Source organism: Ochotona princeps, chromosome 3 (assembly GCF_030435755.1).
Source record: "Ochotona princeps isolate mOchPri1 chromosome 3, mOchPri1.hap1, whole genome shotgun sequence".
NCBI lineage: Eukaryota > Metazoa > Chordata > Mammalia > Lagomorpha > Ochotonidae > Ochotona > Ochotona princeps.
Window position 1 is genome coordinate 109,000,417 of NC_080834.1, and position 23,966 is coordinate 109,024,382.

The following is a 23,966-nucleotide window of genomic DNA, read 5'->3' on the forward strand; positions in this document are numbered from 1 at the left end:
AGCACACTGGTTCACATTATATAGCAGCCTGAGTATTAGCTGTGTCCTAATATAACATCAGATAGTTGTGAATTTGTTGTTGTTTGATACCCTTCATTTCTGTAAAGGAAGTGAAGATTAAATTTTAGAAAACAAAGCCAAATAAATCAACTACATTACCTCTGCACCCCTCACCAGCACCCCCTGCACAGCTATTTCAACAATCACTAGCGTAGTGTTAAAGAACTCAGGCTGGCAAGATGACTGTGGGACCCAACCCTATGCCACCGGTAAATCTTATTTAAATTGGATTTTTAATTATTCAACTCTAAAATTCAGAACCAGGAACATATCTGATGACAAATATCTGATCTTACTGGAAATTTATGTAGCATCACCTTAGGCTTCCCCCCAAGATTAGGGGCTGTGATTTGCTGATGAGAAAGCTGGTTGCACATTACAGCCACCTGAGGGGCTGAGAAGCCCGCACCAGAGGCCTGTTAATAAAAACATGGAACGGGTGGGACCAGCGCTAGCCTGCATTCAAGCCCATCTGTCCCCCAGGTGATTATAATACACATCCTGACTTGAGAATCAGTTTCATGCTCTAACCACTTGTGAAGAGAGAAATGTTGTGTTTGTGTTCATGCTTACATGAAGAGTGAGCAGGGAACACACTTCCAAGTCTACTGGAGATACCTGAGGGATTTAAGACTGATGACACTTGGCCTTCTTCACCCACCCTGTACCCCAAAACTCTAATTTTCTGTAAGTGGGGATCACCATCCAGACAGTTCCAGTGTGCAGCTAATTTGAGAAGCACTGCTCTATAACCACAAAACCAACGACGGTTGCATGTGATCACTTTCCTCAAAGCCTGAGCATGCTCATCATGAGTGTTCCTGGTCCTACACATCCATGATTTCTGCATCTATGGATTCAACAAGCGTGTGAATATACATACATATATATATATACACAGTATCTCTAGCACCCAAGTATGGGCTTTTTTCTTGTGATTATTCCCTAAACCATATACTATTCCAATCACTTCAGTAGGATTTACATGTTATCAAATATTATAGGAAATCTATAAATACTGTAAGGAGGGGATGATGGGTGTAGATTATAAGCAGAAACTATGCCAGTGTATATAAGGAACTGGCATACAAGCAGATTTGGGTGCAGGGACAGGCAGTGGTAGGTAGGGGATCAGTTATTGAAAACAGTTCCCCATTGGGACAGAGATGGCTGTACTTACAACACAGGACCCAAAGTAAACAACCAATTGCCTCCTGGGAACAGGAGTCCCTCTTCTGGCTACATGCCGTTGTCTGGGCTGCAGAAATAAGCCCATAAATGAGTGTCTATTTTGAGTAATAACAGAGTTGTAGCCATAGAAACAACTGACTAATAATCATAATGGCTAATTAGATAAGTAATTTCCAAAACCTATTTGAATGATAACTAATGTAATAAACTTCAAATTTCTTATTCAGTGACATGTTTTTCCTTTTCTCTTAATGGTCTGTCAGGGCTTGGCAATCAAGTGATTAAAAAGCAAGATTTTAAACCTCAACACTGTTGATTTACCACTCCAGAAGAATTACAGTGAAGAGGAAAGGGGCATTTCATGGAGACCTTGGCTTTGGGAGTCAGATTAGCCGGGACCTGAGCCTCTTGCTTTGCTGTTTAATAAGCAACAGGTCTGAGAAACACCACTCTTCCCTTATTTTATCTCCCACAAAATGGAAGTGGAGCCTCCACCCACAGCTCTGTAATGAGGATTGGAGATAAACATTTCCCCCATTATTGAAGTGCCTTACACATAACTTGTACTATAAAAATCATGGTAACTATCATTAAAACCCTGGGCTCTCTTTGGAGGCTGTTGGAGGTTACCATGATACTTGAGTTCAATCCTTCTGGAAAAGATGACATGGATAACTGAAATAACTCCTTCTCATAGCCATGCCATCACAGAGCTAAGTCAGAAAATAATCGGATCTACTCACCCTATTTTCCAGAACAATTTGGGTTTACTAACAAGCCACTTGACAACAGACAGTATCATCCTTAGTGCTATTTCCCCTCCTAAGCCACGCTGATTACCCTCAGTTATTGCTTGCAGTGAAGGTGACCTGATAATTACTGAGGAGATTTCATTGTTCTGTCTTTTGTTTATGCCTTGGCGCAACTGCCGAGTCCATGTCTCAAGTTTCCTGAAAAAGGAACAAGCAGAGGATGGCGAACAAACTCAAGTGATGTACGAGAACCTTCCATCCTTATCCCTCCCTGCCAGAGACCCAGCACCCTGTGCTTGGGAATATCCTTATTTTACACACATACATACATCACAACAATTAGTTCCTCAGAAAATTTCCCTTGACATTGTGCTTTTACACAGCGGCCCAGGAAAGGAGATATGGTCACAGGAGCGAGCATAAGCCCAGACAGGATGTTAACATATCAACATATGCGGGTGGGGGGCAGAGCTAGGGCAAGATTTCAGGCTTAGGCATTCAGTTCAGAGTTCTGTCAGGTGTGCTGGTTCCCAGGGTTTTTACCAGACTATCTGCATAAACACCCACCACAGTGAAAGTGTTATCCATCTGCAGCTTAGAGGTGAAGTGATACTAATTTTTCCCTGGGAGACTTCTACCAGATAAACGCTCGTGGTTAAAGCCTGATTGACAGCGTTTAACAATGTAGCCAGTTCCCACGCAGTAAGGCAAAATAAAGTGGGCCCAGGAAGTTCCCAAATCTCCTGGATAACACTGACTTCACAAATTAATGATTGTTACAGAGGAATCCCACTGCCTTTGTCTCCAGCAGCCTTCTGGTCTTGATCTACACGTGGGGAGCCCTGTGCAGCGCTGTGCATGGCTCGATGCAGCCGGCTGGACATCCCGCCCGAAACTGGCTTCCGGGAGAATTCATTCACTTCTGATTAGATATATTAAAAAGAAGCAATTAGAGCCTCTCAGGTTCAACCAAAGGCACCAAGGAGATAATAGCAACTGGCTTGCTTTCTGCTAGTCCCATCATAGCAGGAAGGATGCTATAAAAAATGAAAACTTGCAAATTCAATGCAGAAGTTATTGACACGACAGGAAGAAAATCCAGTAATAATACCCCACATCTCAGGTGTTTGTAGACTAGGAAAGCACAGAAGACTCTCACCACCAAAAATACAGTATTAGCTGATGTTGATATTAATGTTATCCTTAAAGACTATGTGAGTCAATTCCTTCCCTGATGTAGGAATTGCCATAATAAATTATCCATCAAGAGAGAGCACGTTTACAGAGGGCCTGAAATAACAGTCTAATGGGGCTATCTTTAAAAATGGTACATTTGGGAGTGAACCAGCAGGTAGAAACTTGTTCTCTCTCAATCTCTCTCTCTCTTTCTCTCTCATCTCCCCTCCCCCTTTTTTCTGCCCTTGTCTCTGCAACTCTGCCTTTCAAAAAAAGTGGCACAAGTATTCTAGGAGCTATAGGGATCAAATTCTTTTAAAATTATCTTTAAAATGGTACACATTAGAGAAAATACAAGTAGTACATTAAACCCGTGATATCATGCCTATTGCTGCTTAGGATGAGGGTAATTTATTTAAGTAGAAAAAAAATAAGTTGACTTAAAGAAAAACTAAGTTGACTTTAAGAAACGGAGCGTGGATGATATAGGATTTTGCTAAAAAAAAAAAAAAAGTGAGATTGATACTAAAACAACTGCACTTTGAGGAATATTTGCATACTTGGGGAAAAACAGGATGGTTTTGGAAGTCAAGCCGAGTTAGAACATTGGATCTACTCGGCTTAGTTGGGTGAGATTTAAGACCCTTTCCACACTTCTGTAATGAAGATAATACTAACACTGACTTGAGAGGATAGTAGATAGGATTCCATCAATCAGTTACTGCCGGTGAAGAGCCTTGGCATATACACTGAGTATTATTTTAACTGTGTGGACAGATTCTAAACAACCAGGCCTATCGAGCATAGTTAGCTTATATCACTTAACACGGTGGTGAAATTGGACACTGGATGAAGGAGACCAGTTCTGCCTGTTGTTGCCTTGTGGTCCTGTAGAGGATCATTGCAAACCTGCCTGAAAGCTTGTAGCCTGCCCCCAGCTACCCTGGAGACAGCCAGCTCTGGGAGCCCACAAGTGTCAGACAGAAGCACAAAAACCCTCCCCTGCAGCTGCAGTTGCTCTGCAACAGTGTTTCTTGGATGGCCAGAGACCTGACAGTGAGTCTGCATGCCAGTCACACAGCTGACAACAGGGCTGTGTTGCTAGGCTGGGAGGGGTACGGCACTCAGCCTGCCAATGGGCAACAGCGGATGTCCCCGTAATGGCTGCCAGGACCACCTTGCCTTGCCTTTCTTCAGCCCTTTGCTGGCAGGTGACTAAGATAAGTTCAACAGCCCCTGCGTCTTCTAGAAAAAGGCACCATTAAGCTCAGGATGGTCATCTACCTCCGAGGTTCAGTTGCCAGGTCAAAAGCTGTGGGAGCACCCAGGCTCACGGTGCAAGCTCAAAGCCCTTTCCTCATATTCTCAGAATAACATCAGAGGTCCCCAGTGTAGGAAATTCAGAAGGTGCCAAAAACACAGAAAACCAGCAAGATTTCCTGCATGGCATAACCAACAAAAAAGCATTTTGACATTTCCTTTTAGATTTTTCTTATGAATTTCTCTGCAGTTGTATTTACGCAATTAATAATCATAATATACTAGTTTCCCCATATTAGTAGGCTTTCAAAACATTTTTTAATAATGATTGTATCATCGTGTCATAGATACACTATAAAGTGCATAAGCAATCTCCTATTTTCAGATGTTTTCATTTTTATGATTTTTATTTATTATGGAATTTATACTAGTATCTTAGTGCATATATCTTTACCACATTTCAAATGATTTCCTCAGGGGATATTCTGGATCTAGAACGATGAAGTTAAGTAGTAGCAGCATTTATGTTCATTTGCATAGACCGTTAAATTGCTTCCTAGAAAAACTGTATCACTTCACAGTCCTACAACAGGCACATGAGATTGCCAGTTCATCAAAATTTTGCTGCAAATTTATTCTCAATTGTTTGCTAATTTAAACATTTCTCTACTGATTTCCTTTGTAAATGTGTTTACTTATTTATTTCACACATAGATAGAGAAAGAACGCGAGAGAGGGGGAGAAAAAGAGAAAAGATCTCCCAGGCACAAGTTCACTCCCAACCCAAATGCATACAGACTCAACTCAGATCTCGTACAGGATGGTAAGAATCCCATCCCTTGACCCATCACTGATGCCTCCTGGGGTCTGCACTGACAGGCAGCTGGAGTCAGGAACTGGAATCGGGGTTACTCCAAGTACTCTGACATGGGCCAAAAACGCCCTAACGGAGTCAGGCCCGACACACATCCTATCTCCCACCCTTTTCTACATGCCTTTAACCATTTGCTTTTCTGTGGTTTGGTGGACATTCTCATTATAACCTCTGCCCTCCATCTATTGAATTTATTTTATTGCTGAGATTGATAATTAAAAGTACTCTCACTTCATTACAGCTCATTTTTCTCCCACTAGCGAAAAAAGTACATTACCTATGGTGCAGAGGTAAAAGTGGTTCTTCTGTTCGTTTTATTCCTGGATAATTAGAATATAAAAGCTTTTCTTTACAGAATGCAAACTGATATTTTAACTTGTTTAGGAAAATATATAATGAGTTATGCTTATTTTAAGTTGTCTTATGTTCATTACTGTTTGGAAATGTTTTACTTCATGAATTTTAATTTGATTGACTAGATATAATTTTGGTTTAAAGAACAAGATTATGGTTTTTATGGAAATAGTAAAAAAACCAAAAACACAGTCAGTTTATTTACTTTCAAAGATCATATCTCTGCATTAATTCCAGGCATAAGCAATTGCTGAGATGACCAACAATGTAATATGTTTGACTTAAGTATAAGGAAATAAACAAAAATCACAATTTTTATAAAAGATGTATCTACGTACAAGCGGCCCAGAAAAATCACTCTTTCTCCTGGGACACTTTGCAAAAATCCCCACTGATGTTAACCAATAAAAACTACCTGGAATGAATGCATGTATGCTTCTCTCTCTCCACAATGGTGATGCATTTCTTGAGAGAAGGAACATCTTCCTCACTTACGTATCCACTTGCGATCTTTGTATAGTCTTCTGGGTGATGTAGATGCTCAGTAAAAAACAGACTGATATGAGCTGAACCTGAGCATTTGAGGCAGAGGCTATTGAGGATACTGGAACCCACGTAGACTCTGGAATCAGACTGAGTCGACGTGGAGTCTATTTCTGACACTTAGCCGTCTGAAACCTCGAACAAGTTACCTGACCCATGAGCTGCTCTATCGCTGCATGTGGGGGCAACAACACTATTGTTATATATGATAATATATATTACATAGTATGTATATAGCTCATATATTGCATATGTAGTATATGTGTAGTATATATTGTGTATTGCGTATTATATAATAATATTATATACTGACCTTGAGGTCCACTAATCCATTGCCCATTTCTTGTCTTCCCCAGTTACTAGAAAGCTGAAGCCTCAATATCCCAGCTTGGCTCAAGCTGGAAAGGTCAGGAAACAAAATGAAGCACAAACAGAAACAGCTTAGGTGTTCCTAGGGAAGCTTTCCTTTGCAGGAGAAATGGCTTACAAACTCCAGGGAAAATGAAAAGTCATTGTGGTGCCTGAAAGTAGAGTAGCCACTTTGCAGCCATGAGGTGAAAACAAAGACCAGCAGGCTAAAGAATATGGAGTAGAAAGGAAAAGTCTGAGGTATTTCAAGGCATCACAGACATTGAATTCAACACCTCCCGCCCTCTGGACTTCTTGTTTTGTGGAAGAAATTACTCACTTTCATTTAAGCCTCTGCTATCAGGATATTCTGTTATTCACCTCCAAACACATTCTTCAGTGACACCTCCACCTGTAAACAATAGACCTAGGTCACTTATGTCAAGTGTTGAGCACAGGATCTAATTCACAGTAAGTAGTGGGTATGTGGTCACTTTACAGCAATAGGGAAGGTGTGGCGTGCTGAGAGCAGGAGTCGTGGAGCAGAGGATGAGGGCTCATTTGGAAGAAGACCCTGGATCAAGCAACAGAAGAGAAAAGCAATGACAGGATGCAGTAAGAAATGTGTCCCAAGGGTACCAGGCAGGAAGCCTATCAGAGAAAAAGAATGGATGCAGAGGTATTTACTGGTCTCCTCTTGTCTGGGATTTTAGAAGTGGAATCCCCAACACCATCCTTCTTCCGATCCTATCCCCAACTCCCGCCCCCCAGGATTGGACACACTCAAGATTTTGTGCCTGATGAAGGCACACTATAAGAACACAAGAAGCTTCATTTAAATATTTCCCATGCTAGGCTTTTCTTCACAGACCAATCTCGTCTTAACATATCCATCTCTGCTCTTCCCATCAAGTGTCCTGCAGGCGGTTCTTCCCAGAAGCCACACCCTGTAGCTGGGTGCTCAGTACTGCTCAGACTCTAGGTGCCTGCCTTCAGTGATCTTGTTACCGCTGATTTTTCTATGGACAACAAAGAATGTGGAATGAGCTGACAAGAAGGTGATTTTAGCACAGCTTATTTTAAAAAGCGAAGGCAGAAAATTCCTACAACTCGTAGACCAGGCAGCATCGCAGTAAGGGCGGAGAGCTCAGTCGGCCTTTGGGTTGGGGTTTTTATGGACACGAGCATGTGTCCCCATTTCTTCTCCACTCTTCCCTTTTCTGGGAATGTCTGGGGGATTTGGAGATGTGAAATTCCCCTAAACAAACCCCTCCAGACAATACTGACCACCAAGGTTCTTCTTACTGGAGAAGAAAATGACTCCTTCAACCCAGTGATTAGGATCTGGTAGGACCAGCTGTAAGGCTATCTCAATTGCTGAATTCCTTTTGATAAAGGACAGACAAATCCTACTTTTGCAACTTGATCCCTCATTGTGTTGCACATAAATGCGTTTTCTCACTGGCTTTGGCACCTCTTGCACACATAGGCCAATATCTACCTAGCTGCCTTGACGACCTCACCAGTCACCAGTCTAGAGCTACGTAGGCAGCAGTCTCTGGGAGTCTTGGTTCACAGAACAAGGATCTGACCTTTCTTTACCCCTTCCCAGGCATGCTTTCTGACATCACACATCCCTAAAACAGCACTCGCCACATGTGCAATGTGGAATGCTAATTCCTCAAGATAATAATAAGTACTTCATAAAACAAAATCATATCATCATCAATTAAGTCAGAAAAGGAACATTAAGTTAAACAGATTTTAAGCAAGTTTCTTTCTCATGTGACTTATCAGGGCTTTTAGAAGAAAAGTAATACTGTATACATATGAATATCATATATTACAACGTTTCCCACACTTGTTTGCCTGCAAATCTCTCTTAGTCCAGGAATATGATCAGGGCTGGCACTATAGGAGAAGTGCTTTGAGAATTTCTAACTTAAAAAATGGGTCTTCGGCTTCACTCCCACACTCGGACTCCCTACCCCCGCCCCCACTGCCTCCATGCCAAAACACTGTCCCCACCCTACATAGAATTTTCCACACTCCTCACGGGCTGGCCCTCATCCTGCTTTCTGCTCACCTCTGTCTCCAGCCTCAATGCTGAATTCAGCCACCCTGTTTTGCCACACCCCGCCTCACGACAAGCCACACTCCCCACTCAGGAAGTTCTCCCACTTCTCCACCAGGGAAACTGTTACTCTCATTTCAAGACCGGACTTGGAAAACCTGTCCACTGTGACATTTCTTCAACTATTCAGGGCCAAATTAAGCACCCCTGCCTCTGGGCTTTTAGAGAAGTTCATGTCACTCCTGCTATGGTGTAGATTACATGGACTGCAATTGCAAGCTTGCCTTCCCTCCCCTCTAAGCAGAGTATTAATTCCCCAGCCAGTGTTTCTCCATCAATCTTCACCAGGCAATCACAAGAGCTTCAGTAAAAGTAGGATTGGTGGGGTTTATATATATATATATATATATATATATATGTTTATTTTTATTGGAAAGGCCTATTTACAGAGATAAAGATCCTGCTTCCATTGGTTCACTCCTCAAACAGCCAGTGTGGCCAAAGCTGAGCCCATCCAAAGGCAGGAGCCAGGAGCTCACTCCAAGTTTCCCAAATGGGTACAAGTGTCCATGGCTTTGGTCCATATTTTACTGCTTTCCCAGGAAAATAAGCAGCAGCTGGATGGGAATGGAGCAACCAGGACACAAACTGGCTCCCATATGGGATCCCAGAGGGGAAGATTAGCCGATTTATCCATCATGCCAGGCCCTATATGTAGGTTTTATCAATGGAGGAACAAATGGTCATCTGACAGTTCACAAAGACTAGCTCCTTCATGTTTTTAGGGTTAAGTTCAAACTGTTTACCACCACAGCTACCACGGTCCTCCTGAAAGCCCAGAGAACAAGGTTTGAATACCGGGTAAACTCCTACAGCCTCCAACTGATTTTTGCTTGAAGGGTGAAAAAATAAATATGTAATGGCTAATCAAAAGAAAACCAAGAAATTGAATTTTTATGCATTCTGTCATTTTTTAAGTGTTTTATGAGCAATGGAAGCTACCTGATACATGGTCTTCTGTAATGGCAGCATTCCGGAAGAGGAGCAAGCATCCTTCTGAAACACAGAGATAGAAATTCGCTACCGCCAAGAAACCTGGGCATTCCATGCCAGTCAACTGCCAAGCTTGGAGCTCAGAATCACCGGTGCCAGTCACACCATGGGGACGGGGAGAAGACGAATGCTTCCCCAGCTAGGACCGCTTGTTGTGATGAGTCATGTCATAAGCTCCCGCTTCACACCAACCACAACCTCAAGGCTCAGACCCCAGGCACCGAATCCTACCAGGAAGACACCAATATTTCCACAACCACGACTCTGATAGGAATTTCTTTTGATAGTTAATTTCTGGAAAGATCAGTTCGATATCAGATCCCATTCTTTCACCATGCCAGCAGCGGAGCTGCCACTTTCTATTTTAGTAGCTTATTGGTCCCCACAGTCCCCGAATCTGGTTCACATCCCAGATCAAATTGTGCTGCTCTAGAATACCGTGAATAATGAGGTGCCAAACACCTGATGCAGCAGCTGGCAATGGGCTCTCTGGCCATTTGCCCTTCCATGCCCAATGAATGTTTCAACAGCTCATTACTATTGAGTAAGAAAGAAAGTTAGATTTGTGTTTGGTTGTTCCTTTTTGTTCTTTAGTGAGAAAGATACCAGAAACCCTGAGAAACTGGTAGCAGAGTGTCCTTCCCCCACAGAAGTGTCCCAGCAGATGCAGGAGCAGTACCTCCCTCTTCCCTCACCAAGCAGCCAAGGCCACCTTCTAGGTCATGTATCTCATGCACTGTCTTCCTGTCACTCTCAGCTTATCCATGCCAACTTCAACTATCAACCACAGTCCTCCAGGCACATACATCACAAAAAGACAAAGCTGGACTGGATTATTCTTGAGATGCTTACAAACCCAGAGTATCTGCGTTCATAATAGCAGAGAAGTTGAATCATTGGAGAATGCAGAGGAATTCTAGACGTTCTTCTGTTACTGAAAAATAGAGGGATTGATACACTGCACTCTCAATATTTCCAGGGACTAATTTGCTATTTAGACTACACAGGTGTACATTCCGAATGCCGTCCAATGATCCCTAACCAATATAATACAGTACTGCTGAGGGAATGAAGGCAGCAAAATAATGGTAACAGCCATTTAGTCAGTACTCACTATGTTCTGGCTACTGTACTTAACATTAGCAAATGTTATTGATTTAGTCCCAAATCTACATTTGATATTTTTACCCCATTCTGTGAATGAGGAAACTTGAGCTCAGACAAGTTTTACTTAGCTCAGTGACTAAAACACGAATCTTTCTGAATTTAAAAATCCTTAAGTTTCCGTAAAATTGTCATTGATAGTATGAAAATAGTCATGATAAACTTACTTAAAGAACTTTTGGAGCAGTGAACAAACCACAAAATACAAAAAAAATATATAATAATAATACATATCAGATGCAAAACGTCAACATAATCATTTTCCAGTTGACTTTTCACATTGGAGAGATTGTATATCATTTTCATGCAGCCAGCTCACACGAATCTGTGAACCAAATTACTTCATTACATTTTTCAAGAGAAAATTTTAATCAGTGTCCTCATTATTTTTCTTTGTTGAGATCCTACCCTCCCTATTGATCACATAGGCACAGATATCAGCCATTGAAATGAGTGGAGAAAAAAAGTGAAGGGAAAGAGCCAGGCAAAGCAAGAGCAAAGGCAATAGGAGATTGAAAATAAAATGTGAAAAGAGGTCTTTGTGAACACATACGAAACACATATGATTGGAAATATTTGAACGGGCAGGTGCTGATGTAGCGCTTAAATGTCATTTCAGATTTTATACCCAAAATCTGAGTACCTAGATTCTATTCTCTGATTCTACTAGGATCTCTGATGTCTCGGTAATGCAAACGCGGAAAGACAATGGGTGATCACCAAGTAATTGCTACGAACAGGGGAGTGCTGGGGTGTGATCCAGCCTTTGATTTTGGTTTGCTCCAGTCCTGGCTGCTGCAAGCATTTGGGGAGTGAACCAACACATGGGACTTTCTCTCTCTCTCTCCATGTGTGTACATGTACTTCCACCATTCAAATTAACAAAACAAATTAAAATGTAATAAATGAGTAAAGATTTAGGCTTCAAGATAGAGACATCTTAGCTGACATTACTCTGATGACTCCTCTCACAATGACATTAATTTTCAATTCTGTTCTCTGGTTCATGCAGTATATTTTTCACTTCATTTGCTCAACTAACTCATATACATTCTTCGAAACACACCTTCTCGCCTCCCAGACTTCCCACTTCCTCTACACTACTTTAGCTCCCTCTGATGAGATTTCTGACCCTTCCTCCAGCTAAGAGTTCCTTGAGGACAGGGACCGGGTTTTTATTGGGCCTTTACACTTTACCATGCACCTGACATATATGGCATCCAGTAAAAAAAAGGGGTTACCCTTAAAGAATTTTCTCATATTCATAAATAAGTAGTACTCAGATAAATAAAATATAAACCTGGGACATAAAAATCATCAGTTTTTCAAGTTAATGCTTTATCTGAAAAAAAAAAAAAACTATACTTTTGCAAATAGCTCTACCCAGCTTTAAAAAAAGTACCAAAATTAAGGAGGAAGCTTGGATCCCAACCATGAAGACTCCCAGACCTTCACCACAAACTATTAATACGAGCAACAAGGACTATATCCCAACTGCCAAGGAGGCCACAGGGAATTGGATGCCCTCGGAGGCCGAGTACTCTGAGGTCACCCACCCCCAACCGGAGCTTCCAAAGGGGATGGAAGAAGTCCAAACACTACCGTGCAGAAACCAACATCATTGGAAAGACAACCAGAAGCCCTGAGTGGTCTGCAGAAACAGAAGAACAATAAACGTCCTTCGGGACCAGGGAGGAGAGCTTTCTCTGGTCCAAGCCTGGCTCCACCTCTGGACCCTCCCTCCCTCGCAATGACCATCGGGATCGCTTCGAAAACCCGTCACAGCAAACAATCCTACAAACTAAAAAAAAAAAAAAAAAAAAAAAAAACTAAAATAAATAAACAACAGAAAGTAGAACTTGAAATCTGACAGGAAAGAGCTGGCATGGATTGGCTCATGCCTTGCTGGGTGGGTCACAAAGATTAGTTACTCCTCACCATGGTGTTGAGGATTTTCCTGCACACCCCCCCCCCAAAAAAAAATGTTCTGCACCTAAAATGTTGACATATATCTTGTTAGAGTTACAAGCCAGTCTGGATTATCCTAAAATCTGCCAAGATCAGCAAAATTTTACTTCAACACAACAACTGGCTAAATACTAAGATGAAATGGACACGAAACAGCTGAATGGTGCCTTATGGCCATTTTAAGGTATAGAGCAGCCGGTCCTGTATATGAACTAAAATTGAAATGTCAATGAGCTAATCATAGGTTGTGGCTAGGACTTGTTTTCCTTTTTTTTTTTTCTTTTTAATACACTGGTTACTCAAAACCATGTCAATTCCATAACATTGCAAATTGCTGTTGATGTTATATTGGGACTCTTAATTGACTGTGATGATATTCTGCCAGCTCAAACTTCAGACCAGAAAAGGTCTCCCCAAGAAACTATTCAACCCATCTGGACAATAAGTAGCTGGACTCTATGCTTGGTATACGTTTGCAAGGAAAGAATCTTGATTGAATTTGAACTGTAATACTGCATCAAGGTGGAGGAATCCACCGGGGGGAGGGGAGGGGGAGGGAGGGGGGGGATTCCCAGAGCCTATGAAACTGTCACATAATGCAAAATAATTAACAATAAAAAAAAAAAAAGTACCAAAATGCCCAACCCAAAATTGTATGAGTTAAGGTCATTTATAGTAATCTACTGTACCTCAAATTTTTGCCTGTAAGAAAGTTAATTCTAGCTTATCCATTTGTCATCAATCAAAAATTCCCAAGTCTTGGAATTATACAAGTCATTCCAGTGGCTTGGTGTCATTTATCACATATGGAGTGATTGATGCAAAAATTCATTCCTTATTCTTGAATGGTCCTACTAAACAATTTTTAAGTGGGTTAACATGGCAACATCTCTTTTCTGAAGACTCATTTATTTTGTGTACAGAGAGACATGGAAGAAGAGAGGTCTTTCATCCATAGATTCACCCCCCAAATAGAATTGGGCTAGTGCAAAGCTAGAAGCCAGGAGCCTCTTCAGGGTCCCCCTCATGGGCACAGGTGCCCAATTACATGAGCCACACTCTGCTGCTTTCCCAGGCACATTAACAGTGAGCAGGATCAGAGGCAGAGCAACCAGGACTCAAAACTGGTGTCCATATGGGATGCCATTACTGCAGACAACAGGTTTTACCCGCTTCACCATAGCACCAACTCCCATCCTAAGCAATTCTTAACTGAAATATTTTTTTTCCTACATCTTCATAAAATACACTTTGTAGATTTAGGACTTCTCCTACAATTTTGCAGGAGTAATATCTATGAGTACTATCCAGGATCTCCAACCAACAACTTCCTCTATCCGAATGTCTGTGATCTCTGTCTTTGGGGTGTGATATGATTACACACAGAGCTAGAGCACAGGTCCAGGGAGTTGGTGGGACTTGTGCTAGGATGACACAAACACAAGCAACCCATTCTTGGAGCTTTCAAATTTGATTTCTGTAGATTACAGAGTATTTCATTCTGGAATAATGTGTCAAGTCCTTAAGAGTAGTTGAAACTACTGTACAACAAATGCAAGCCAATCACAGGAAAACCACTTCCCTACAAAGAAAAATTAGTAGGATGATAAAAGAAGGATCAGATCCTGTTCGCAGTGTCACGTGAATCATGGAGTGCAGTGGCAACTGTCAGTTACACAGCAAGCAGGAGGGAAGCAGCACACCAAGCAATCATTCTCAGAGCCTCGGGCAGTGGGCGACATGCTAGGATCCTTGGAGAAGATTTGTTTTGCTCCATCAATATTAGTTACTTCTGAGAACATCCCACGAGTGTTTGCTTCCCATTAGCTCCATTTATTTCCTTAAAGCTACAGAAGAACGTCAAAATGCTAGCAATTAGGCTAAGGCCTGAAAATCTCAAATAAAAGATCTTGCTGCCACATCCTCTCTTTTGGAACATGAATTTTGTCATGTCATCGCCTGCTCATGAACTCACAGCACCTCTCTTGCTCTCTGATCCATCAATCAGTCAGTGCTAATGAATATCCCCTTTGGTATATAATCCTCTGCCACAAGCAAGAATAACTGAATCATTTATTTCTGATTCATTCAGAAAATATTTACTGAGCATAAACCTAAATAGAAGAAGCCAGGTTGAGCCCTGAGTGGACACACAGATGAATAAGGTGTGGTCCTGGCCTGGTACTGCGTCATAGAATGTAAAACCTCTCCCTGTGGTTCCAGCATCAGAGGTAGGCACCAGCTCACGTCCTGAGTACTCCAGTTCTAATCTCCCTGTTTGTGTCCTCGGAAAGCAATGGTGGATAGCTTATGTGCTTGGACCCCTGTACTCACATAGGAGACCCAGAAGAAGCTCCTGGCTTCAGATTGACTCAACACCAGATGTTGCACCCATTTAGGGAGTGAACCAAGGATGGAAGATCTCTCTCTCTCTCTCTCTCTCTCTCTCTCTCTCCTCCTCCTCCTCCTCCTCCTCCTCCTCCTCCTCCTCCTTCCTCTCTCTCTCCCTCTCTCCCTCTCTCCCTCCCTCTCTCCCTCTCTCCCTCCCATTTCCTTCTCTACATAGCTCTGCCTTTAAATTAAACATAAAATAAATCCTTAAACACACACACACAATGGTGTGGCACCTGCTCAGAGTTTCCTGGAGTAAACAAGTGAGTAAACCATGACAATAGGCTGTGATACGTCAACACTAAAGATAATGTTTGTTGAGTCCTCAAAGCCCAAGAGAAGGCATCACAGAGAAGACAACATCCCAACTGGGCTTTGAGGGATTGGGAAGAATTCAGCAGAGGACATGAGAGAAAAGCATTCCAGGCTGCAGCCACAGAGTGTACTGAGCCAAGTGGAGCACAGAAGGCCATGCGGAGAGTAGAGCATTACTACACTTGGTCAATACTCGCCATTTGGCCATATTGTAAAGATGACACACGCTTTAGCATAGGAGCTCAAGAAGGTAAAGAAAGCCTTGATTTTTACTCAATCTGCTGCTTTTGCCTGGCAGAATGGCACAGAAGGGGGAGAACAGCAACAGACATCAGAGATTTGAGACCAGATCACAGCCCCATTAAAAAGTAGACTGAAGCCAAATTAATAGTGCAAGAATGCTCACAATCTTTTCCTAATCCGCCCATCAAAATAGACTCCAGTTTCTCTTCTTTCCCTGTACCTTCAAAACAAATTTTTCTTTTCAAGCCTAGTGATATAGGAGTTTGGAAAGCAGAACAGAAAAACAGGCAAGCAGATAAAGATGCTGGCCACCTGCTGCAATTGGGAGCCAGGGGCTGCATGAGCACAGCACTAGTTCAGGGCAGAAACAGTAGGTGAGATCACAAAGAGACATAGCATTTCTTCTCCACACTTGCTAGAATCTCCAGTGGGAAAAAAAATTTACAGCAATTTTGAAAGCTTTTTCGGTTGTAAATGAATCTGATTTTGTTATTTATTTTGTTCTGATTTTTTTTTTTTTTAGCTACAGCATTATCTGAGCTTAAGCTACAGGGTCAAGATAAGCACACATTCCATTAGCAATGCAAAGGGAACTTTAACATAACCTCTCCAGATCATAACCAAAGATATCTGATATCTGATAGGTTTGATGGAGTGGATTCTGACAAACAGTGAAGACATTTTATCTCCATCCCTCCTTATGTGTGCTTCTTTCCATTGTTTATTCCTTCAGTTCCCAGTTTTGTGTCCTCTGCTACAGGCAAAGTCTCTTCTAATCTCCTTTCCACCGAAGAGGAATTGGGTGAATTCCTGGAACAGTCTCTGTCCCCAGTTCTCACGATTAGCCCCTGGAGAAGACTTGTCTTAACCAGGCTCTTGTTCTGATCTGTCCAATACAGGTTTCTTTCTTCATAACCAAATATTTCCAACTGCTGACTGCAGTAAGGAGCTCGGTACAAGCTGGTTTCTCCCCATGCTTTAGCCACTTTCCCATCTGAAGGGGCTCCTCATCCCACCCAGGACAATCAGAGATTCCTTTGCAATTTCCAAAGCAGAATGGGTGATATTTTTTCCTCTATTTTGCAATCTATAAAGATGTAAACCCAACAGTTCTCAGCCCTGCTCCCTGCCACCAGCTTAGACACTTCACTGTCATCAGTGGACAGATCAGACAGAAACTCTACAAAGAAGAGAACAAAGTTGGTTTATATCATGGATCATATGGATTTAATTGCTATCTACAGAACATTTCATTTGACAAATGCAAAGTACACATTCTTTTCATCAGTGTATGGAGCCTTCTCCAAGCAGACCAGAAGATAGGCCATAAAACAAGCTTCAGTAAATAAAACACAAAAAAATTGAAATCATACCATGTTTCTTTTCAGACCATCAAGGAATGAAGCTAGAAACCAGCAAGTTAAGAAACTCTAGAAAATATGCTAACACTTAGAAGCTGAACAACATGTTTCTGAATGAATAGTGGGTCATAGATGAAATCAAAGGAAAATGTAAAAATTCCTGGAAATGATGAAGATGTCAACACAGCATATCAAAATTTATGGGATGCAACAAACATTACCAAAAGGGAAGTTCATGGCAATTAATGCCTCTATCAAGAAATTAGAGTGGCATGAATTAAACAAGCTATCAATGTATCTGAAGGATCTAGAAAAACAACAGCAAGGGGCTCTGGTGCAGTAGCCTAGTGGCTAAAGGCCTCACCTTGCATGCCCAGGATCCCATATGCACACCGGTTCTAATCCTGGCAGCCCTGCTTCCCATCCAGCTCCCTGCTTGTAGCCTGGGAAAGCAGTCAAGGATAGTCCAAAGCCTTGGAACCCTGCAACCACATGAAGGTCCCAGAGGAGGCTCCAGGCTCCTAGCTTCAGATTGGCTCAGCTCTGGTCATTGCGGCCACTTGGGGAGTGAATCATCAGACAGATCTTCCTCTCCGTATATCTGACTTTCCAATAAAAAAATAAACAAATCTTTAAAAAATTAAAATTAGTGAATAAATAAAATTGAAACAAAAATTGACACACAGAATCAATGAATCAGAGAGCTGGATCTTTGAAAAAATTAACGAAATTGATATAGCATTGGTATAAGTAACCAAAAAAGAGAGAGAAGATCCAAATTAATACGAGAAGAGAAATACAGCAATGGATACTGCAAGCATACAAAGAATAATTAGAAATTACTAAAAAAAAACTGTATGCAATAAATTGAAAAATATAGAAAAAAATGGATAAATTTCTGGATACATGCAATTCACCAGAACTGAATCATGAGGCCATCAAAAACCTAAATAGACCAATAACTAAGAATAGATTGAATCAGTAATAAAGACTCTCCCAATAAAGAAAAGTCCAGGACTAGACAGTTTCACTGCTGAATTCTGCCAAACCTTTCAAAAAGAACTAACTTCAATCTTTCACAAATTGTTCAAAACAGCAGAAAGTGAGCCAATCCTCCCAAATTCCTTCTATGAGGCCAATATTACCTTAGTTCCTAAACCAGTTAAAAATAATACAGAGAAAGGGGAGTATAGATCAATATTCCCAATGAATGTAGGTGCAAAAATCCTCCACAAAATATTAACCAGTCAAATCCAACAACACATTAGAAATATCATTTGCCCAGATTAGGTGGGATTTATCCTTGGTATGCAGGGATAGTTCAACATACACTAATCAGTTAATGTGATACAGCACATCAACAAAGTGAAGAATAAAAACCATGTGATTATCTCAATAGACTCAGAGAAAGCATTTGATTCAACATCCCTTCATGCTAAAAACCTTAAGAAACTTAGGCACAGAAGATCATTCCTCAAAAAACTCAAGGCAATATGTGGGGGGAAAATGCCAGCATCATATTGAACAAGGAGAAAGGTTTTCCATTAACATTCAGAATCAGACAAGGATGCCCACTCTCACCACTGGTATTCCACATAATACTGAAAGAACTATCCAGAGTTATTAGGCAAGAAAAAGAAATTAAAGGAATACAAATTGAATAAGAGGAAATCAAATTATCCCTGTTTGCAGATAACATGATTCTCTACATTGGGGAACAAAAAGACTCAACCAAGAGACTACTGGAACTAATTAGAGAGTTTGGCAAGGCTACAGGAAACACAATCAATGCACATAAATCAATGGCCTTGGAATATACAAATAATTCCACGGCTGAGAAAGCACTTGCAAGATGAATCCCATTCACAATAGTGGCAAAGAAAAAAAAACTCAAATATCTTGGAATAAACCTGATTAAGGACACAAGGGATCTCTATGATGAAAAGTGCAAACTTTAAGCAAAGTAGTAGAAGACAACAAATCTTGGAAAATTCTTGCAATTTTCATGGATTGGTAGAAGCAACATCATCAAAATGTCCATCTTATCAAGAGTAGTATAACAGGGTCAATTTGATACCAACCAAAATTCCAACAACATTCTTCTCAGAACTTTAAAAAAAAAAAAAGAAACGCTAAAATTCATGTGGAAATGTAAGAGACAGCGAATAGCTAAAGCAATCTTAAACAACAAAAACACAGCTGGAAGAATCACAATACCAGACTTCAAAATGTTCTACAGGAGAAAGATGACAGAGTAGGGTGAGGATATGTTAAAATGGGCAGAGAAGGCTTAGTGGAGGAGAAGCAGAGACTGCACGATCCCAGGAAATGGGAGTGGGCAGGCTGGCCACAGAGGGACACGTGGAGCCCCGTGGACATGGGGAAGCAGCAGGCAAAGGAATAGCACTGCAGTAGACAGGTGCCCCAGCAGTGACTGGAGCTCCACCAGTGGTGAGGTGGGAAAGGGAGATCACTGGGAACACAGGAGGTAAATCGAGCTATAGAACTGTGAATCCCACTGATATTTTTTAACTTGATTGTGAACAGCAGCAGAGTGGTTTAACCATATAGGACAGGTGTGGGAATGGGGTGGATTTCACAGCCCAGACTCCCACTAGTACCACATATGATGTTGTTTTGAGCTCTATGACAAAGCCCCTGAACAACAGTGAGCTGTGCATGTGCTAAGCCTTGGGACAACTCACTTCTGCCTGAACACAGTGCATTGGCTTCACCAGGAAAATAATACCAACTTAGCATACCTATTTTAATTCCATCCAGAATAGGTCCAGGTTGTCCCCAGACCTTACTGCCAGCAGGTTCCAACAAGAAGGAGAAAGGGAAAAAAAAATAAGCACAAAGGCATACTAGCAGCCCTGTGATCTAGCTTAAAGTCACAGCTAGAGTCTCCCTAATTTCAGCTGCTGCTGGAACTGGGAGTGGAAAACAGGCTGCCAACAACATGGGACCACAGGGAACTGAGAGTGGCAACCTAGCAGCACAGCTGCAGAGGCCATGGCAGAAGCACAGCACAGGATTCTAGCAGTGCAACTCACTGCAAGGAGTAACATAAGTCATGCAAATGGAACTGAGCATGGAACAGAATCATTAAAGTCAACCTGTAGAGCTATGGATAACTCAGCTTAAAAATTGGCCCCAGCAGAGAACCCCAAACAGATTAGACTAGAAGCAATCCTCTCTGTGACACAGCATAATCACACTCCCTTTGTTGAACATAGGGAAAGATACTGAAATATGCACAGGAGAAAATTCTACCCCAAATAACATACCCAAAAAATTTTCCCTTTGTCTTTGAAAATGAAATAAAACACTTCCAGAGCAAATTAAAATTGAAAGACTTCATTTCTACCAGACCTTCCCTATATATGCTGCTTAAAGATGTGCTACAGAGAAAAAGATAACATCTACCAAATCAGAGGCAAACATAGTGGACATCTCAATAAAATGACAAATGAAACTGAAATCAAACAATGAGAAAGAAACCCAATGTTAAAATGGCAGGACCAAAGCACTACCTGTAGACATTATTCTTGTATGTAAATAGATTAAACTCATCAATTAAAAGACATAGATCAAAAAAAAAAAAGGATCCATCTGTCTATTGTCTATAGCAGACACATCTCACCACCAGAGAGAGAAAAAAATGTGAAAGTGAAGGAATGGAAAAGGATATTCCAGGATAATAGAGAAGAAAAATAAGCTGGTATAGCCATTCTAATATCAGATCATATGAACTTTGATGTGACAGCATTAAAAGAGATCAAGAAGAATATTACATAATGACCAAGAAGAAATCATAATCACACATATGTACTCACCAAATGTCAGAGCACCTAGCTAAGTGAAACAAACATTATTGAATATGGAATTTAAAGAAATAAATAGACCCCAGCACAAAAATAGTGGAAGACCTTAACACCCCATTAAGTTCAATGAACAGATTGAAGAGACAGAAGCTCACCAAGGAAACAACAGCACTCACCCAGACAATAGAACAGAAAGAAGGACTTAATTCATATCTGCAGAACCTCTCATCACAGACACAGAATGCATCTTTTTCATCCATACACAGAAACTTCTCCAGGATGGATCATATTATAGGCCAAAAAATAAGCCTCAGCACAGCTTTTAAGAAATCAAAATCATTTCATGTATCTTCTCAGACCATCAAGGAGTGAAACAAGACCAGCAAGTCAAAACACCCTCAGAAAAAACTGAACAATATTCTGCAAATAATGAACAATGGACTATATAAATCAAAAAGGAAATAAAAATATTCCTTGAAGCAAATGAAGGCATCAACACAACAAAACTTGTGGGACACAGTCAATACAGTGTTAAGAGGAAAGTTCATTATAATTAGTGCCTACATCAGGAAACTAGAAAGGCACCAGATAAACAGGCTAAACATAGGTCTGAAGGAGTTATATTTTAAAAAAGCAAAGTAATCCCAAGACTAACAGGAAAAAAATACATAATCAAAATAAGCAAGGAAAAAACAAAATAGACACCTAAAGTACAATACATAAGATCAACTAACTAAAGTGCCAATTCTTTAAGAAAATCAACAAAATAGATTCCCTACCAGCCAACTAATCAAAAAAAGGAGAAAGAAGATACAAATCAATAGAATCAGAGATAAAAAAGGAAATGTAACAATGGATTCCATGCACATACATTAAATTATCAGGAACTATTACACACAACTAAACAACAACAAATCTGGAAACCAAAGAGAAATGAATAGATTTTTGGATATATATAATGTATCAAAATTGAATCACAAGGTAACTGAAAATCTAAAGAGACCCATAACAAGGACAGACATTGAGTCGATGATTAAGTCCTTCCCAACAAAGAAAAACCTAGGTCCAATGGCTACACTGCTGAATTCTACCAGATGTTTCAAGAACTTGCTCTAATCCTCCACAAGCTTACTCAAAACAATAGAAAGGGAGGTTCTACGAAACACTCAATACCAAAGCCAGATACAGACATAGCAGAGAAAGAGAACTTCAGACCAATATCCCCGATGAACATTGATGCAAAAATCCTTAACAAAATGCTAGCCCACAGAATCAAACAATGTACAACATATATTAACCCAGACCAGGTGGGATCTATCCCAGGCATGCAGGGATGGTTTAACATTCACAAATCAATAAATGTGATACATCACATCAACAAATTGAAAAATAAAAGCCATATGATCATCTTAATAGATGCAGAGAAGGCATTTGATAAACTCCAACACAACTTCATGCTAAAAGCCTTAAGCAAAATAAGCATAGATAAAACGTTCTATAACACAGTCAAAGCAATATACAAAAAACCCAATGTTAACATCATACTAAATGGGGAAAGAATGGAAGCTTTTCTACTAAGAGCTAGATCTAGACAATGATATCCACCATCACCACTGCTATTCAAATTGCTTGGAAATTTCCTTTAGAACTGTTAGGCAAGAAAAGGAATTCAAAATGGAAACAAGAAATAAAAATTATCCCATTTTGTAGACAACATGATTCTATACATAGAAGAACCAAAAGATTCAATCAATAAAATATTGGAACTCATGATAGAGTTTGACAGCCTAGCAGGATACAAATCAATGGCCATAGCATTCATAAACAACTCAATGGCTGAGAAAGAGCTTGTAAGTATAGTCCCCTTTAAAACAGTGCAGAAGAACCAAAATACCTTGGAATCAACCTAGCCAAAACTGTACAATATCTTTATAAGGAAAGTTACAAAACATTTAAAGAAGAAATAGAAGAAAATCCTGAAAGACGGAGAAATTTGCAATTTTCCTGGATTGACAGAATCAACATCATCAAAATGTTCATAATACTGAAAGTAATACACAAATTCAATGTGTTGCCAATCAAAATCCAAACAGCATTCTTCTCAGAAATGAAAAAGATAACACAAAAATACACCTGGAAACACAAGATACTACAAATAGTCAAAGCTATCATAAACTTGGGAGAATCACATTCCCAGACCTCAAGACACAGTACAGGACAATGATCCTCCAAGAGTTTGGTACTGATACAGAAACAGAGATTATCAAGGGAACAGAACAGAAACCCCATAAGTGAGACCACACAAGTACAGCCAACTAATCTTTGACAAGAGAACTGAAAATAACCCAGGAGAAAAGATTAATATCTTCAGCAAATGTTATTGGACCAATTGGCTAGCAGCCTGCAGGAGTAAGGAACAAGACACCCATCTTCCATCTTTTATAAATATTAGCTCTAAATGGATCATGGATATAAACCTGTACCAAGAAACCATCCAAATATTAGAAGAAAGCATAAGCAGAACTCTATAGGATATAGGGATAGGCAAGGACTTCAAAGAAAAGCCACCAAAAGCACAGGCACTCATCAAACTAAGAAGCATCCGTATAGCAAAGAAAATGATCTATAAAAAGGTAACCAATAAGATGGCAGAAAATCTTTGCACAATAAACAAAAGATTCGGGACTAGTATCCAGGATATACAAAGGGCTTCAGAAACTCAACAACAGCAGAACAAGCACTCCTATAAAGAAATTGGCAATGGAAATGAGCAGGAATTTTTCAAAAGAAAAATTTTAAATGGCAAATAGACATTAAAAAAAAACCTCAGGCTCCCAAGCTATTAGGGAAATACAAGTAAAACCACATTGAAGTTTCATTTAACTCCAGTGGTATTGGCCTATATTCAAAAATTTACTAACCACACCTGCTGTTGTGGATGTGGGGGAAGAAGTATCCTACTCCACCACTGGTGGGAGTATAAATTAGTACAGCCAATGTGGAACTCAGTTT